Below are 3176 nucleotides of genomic sequence, written 5' to 3'. Positions count from 1 at the left end.
CAGCTGCTGTCATGAGAAAACAACAATAGATGACCAGCCAAAAAGGTATAAAAGGAGACGCATTTCACACAATCGGGATCAGTCTTCTGTTGATGGCTGGTAAGTCAAGTGTGATTGGGAGGAAGAAAAGGCGCGCAACCTCGGTTGAATTGAGTCTTAGTAAGCCAAACAATAAGCCTTGACTATTTGTGGTGACTAGACCGGACTGAACGCAGGGTCAAGTGAGGGTTGTAGCAATACTCCCTATTCTTCGGGCTGCGTTGACGGCGACTGAACGCAGGATCAAGTGAGGGTTGTAGCAATACTCCCTATTCTTCGGGCTGCGTTGACGGCGACTGAACGCAGGATCAAGTGAGGGTTGTAGCAATACTCCCTATTCTTCGGGCTGCGTTGACGGCGACTGAACGCAGGGTCAAGTGAGGGTTGTAGAAATACTCCCTATTCTTCGGGCTGTGTTGACGGCGACTGAACGCAGGGTCAAGTGAGGGTTGTAGTAATACTCCCTATTCTTCGGGCTGCGTTGACGGCGACTGACGTACTCATCGGGCTGCTGCTGTGCCAGGCCGCCGCCACCCTATTCGTCGTCGCGTATTCATCGGGCCGCCGCTGTGCCAAGCAGCCGCCACTACTACTCGCCGCTGACGTATTCATCGGGCCGCCGCTGTGCCAAAGCTGCCGCCACTACTAGTCGTCACCTGCGTATTCATCGGGCTGCCGCTGTGCCAGAGCCGCCGCCACCCTATTCATCGTCGCATATTCATCGGGCCGCCGCTGTGCCAAGCTGCCGCCACTACTATTCGCCGCTGACGTATTCATCGGGCCGCCGCTGTGCCAAGCAGCCGCCACTACTACTCGCCGCTGACGTATTCATCGGGCCGCCGCTGTGCCAAAGCTGCCGCCACTACTAGTCGTCACCTGCGTATTCATCGGGCTGCCGCTGTGCCAGAGCCGCCGCCAACCTATTCATCGTCGCATATTCATCGGGCCGCCGCTGTGCCAAGCTGCCGCCACTACTACTCGCCGCTGACATATTCATCGGGCCGCCGCTGTGCCAAGCTGCCGCCACTACTATTCGCCGCTGACGTATTCATCGGGCCGCCGCTGTGCCAAGCTGCCGCCACTAATATTCGTCACCTGCGTACTCATCGGGCTGCCGCTGCGCCGAAGCTGCCACCACTGCTACCCGCATACTCACATTTCGACTGTACTCTGTGATTTAGTGTTCTTCGTGTTTCTGAACGTGGTATTATTGTGTTTAGTGTAGTGTTTAGTGTTATTTACGGAAATAAATTTATAACGTTTTAAGAAAACATTTTGCTTCGCTCTCTCTCTTTATGTCCTAACAAATAAATTCTTGTGACGACTCTGGCCCCCCGCTGAACCTACCCCAGCTTCAAAGTGAAAACACGTCGTCACAAAATGTTGTTGATATAATTCGAATCTACACTAACTAATGAATGTCCCTACAACATTTAAAATGAAAATCTCAAGAACTCTTCTAGATATAGCCGATTTATTGTGTCAGCATCAAGTGACGGCTGAAGGGCTTCTCAAAGAAAAAAAATATTTTTTGAAAATCACCGATTTTTTACCAAAACCCAAGTTAAAAAATAAGGAAGATCTTCACCGATTGGCTTTATCCTAGTTCATACGATAGCTATGTACTTACAGAGAAACGTGTAAAAATTTGAAAAATTTTGAATGGAGGGCACCCATTCGCAAAAAAAATGTTTAGAAAAAAACGCGTTTAAAGTTTGAGAAGCCCTTCAACTCAAAAACTAATAACCCAATCGATTTCAAATTTTTACACGTTTCTCTGTAAGTACATAGCTATCGTATGAACTAGGATAAAGCCAATCGGTGAAGATCTTCCTTATTTTTTAACTTGGGTTTTGGTAAAAAATCGGTGATTTTCAAAAAATATTTTTTCAAAGGTCCACCATTTTGTTAATTTTAGAGCGACGTCAATAATACGAGAGCCAGACATGTACTCTTTCTAACACCGTTGGAATTTTCGGATTCCGATGTTCCTGTGAAGAGTTATCATGCCCGCTACCAAAAATAAGGACTTTTCTTTAATTACAAAAAACAACAACAAAACAACAACAAAAATTTTTTGTAAATAATTTTTCTTCTATTCTAAGTCTTCAAATATATATGTGTAAAGTTACAAACCTTAACAAGCATTGGTATTGATTTACCAGCCCTCTGAAAATCTTGAAAAATTAAAATCGAGAATGTAGCAGCAAAGGTGCAATCTTACTCAACAAGGAAACTCGACGTCGAAAAGCTGCAAACGTAACAGGTAGCAGTAGCCTACTCCGCTCAACTTACGAAAGCACTCCTTGTTCCGATATATTATAGAAGCTCAACGGCAATGAATTGCCCACTCCCTGCAAACTGCAGCAAAATGAAAAACGCAGTAGCAACACGTAATGCGATGAAAAATTATCGGTAGAAAAGGATAGATGATAAACGTATTTTTTAGAAAAAAGAGTAAGGAATAAGAAAAACGTCAGCGTGTGCAAATCGAGATGTACAGGAGTCCTGAAATTTCAACAAACCGAAGGCTTTGGTGCAGGAAATCTGGTAACAGATACAGACAGCGTACTGAGGATCTGGAAGGACCATTTTGGAAACATTCTGGTATCAAATAGTAGCGGTGAAAAGATACCCCAGAACCAAAAATAGATGACGGTATAGAGTGTATACCACCTAACCAAGATGAGGTCAGAATAGCAATCTGAATAATAATAAAGCAGCAGGTGCCGTTGCATTACCAGCCAAACTATTCAAGACTGGTGGTCAGATGCTGGTCAGGAGAATGCATCAGCTGATTAGTTCAATTTGGCTAGTGGAATGCATGATGCAGATTTTCACACTGCGTCAAATCCTGGAAAAGACCCACTAAAACACATCGACACAGTCCACCTATTCGTCCACTATAAAGCCGCATTCGACAGCCCTATCCGTTCAGAGGTGTTTAAAGCCATGCCTGCATTTGGCATTTAAAATTAATACGGATATGCAGGATAACTTTAACTGGCACAAAATCAGCAGTTAAAGTCGGAAAGGACCTCTCGGAGCCCTTTAATACCGAACGAGGATTCAGACAAGGTGGCAGTGTGTCGTGTGACCTTTTTAACATCCTGCTGGAAATGGTCATAAGAGAGGCA

General features: G+C 45.1%; 1 long non-coding RNA gene across 1 annotated transcript; it reads right to left on the bottom strand.

The window, feature by feature from the left end:
- Positions 1 to 447: 447 nt before the first annotated feature.
- On the bottom strand, positions 448 to 1116 carry LOC133321035 (uncharacterized). The gene is made up of 3 exons (XR_009753998.1): positions 1015 to 1116; positions 795 to 904; positions 448 to 684 (listed from the first exon to the last, which is right to left on the bottom strand). It is a non-coding gene; the product is annotated as an uncharacterized LOC133321035 (long non-coding RNA).
- Between the last annotated feature and the right edge of the window lie 2060 nt (positions 1117 to 3176).

Source organism: Musca vetustissima, unplaced genomic scaffold, assembly GCF_032173495.1.
Source record: "Musca vetustissima isolate MV318-11 ecotype Yass unplaced genomic scaffold, APGP_CSIRO_Mvet_v1 utg55657, whole genome shotgun sequence".
NCBI lineage: Eukaryota > Metazoa > Arthropoda > Insecta > Diptera > Muscidae > Musca > Musca vetustissima.
Note: the sequence above shows the minus strand (reverse complement) of the source record. Positions and strands in the feature narration are given on the sequence as shown.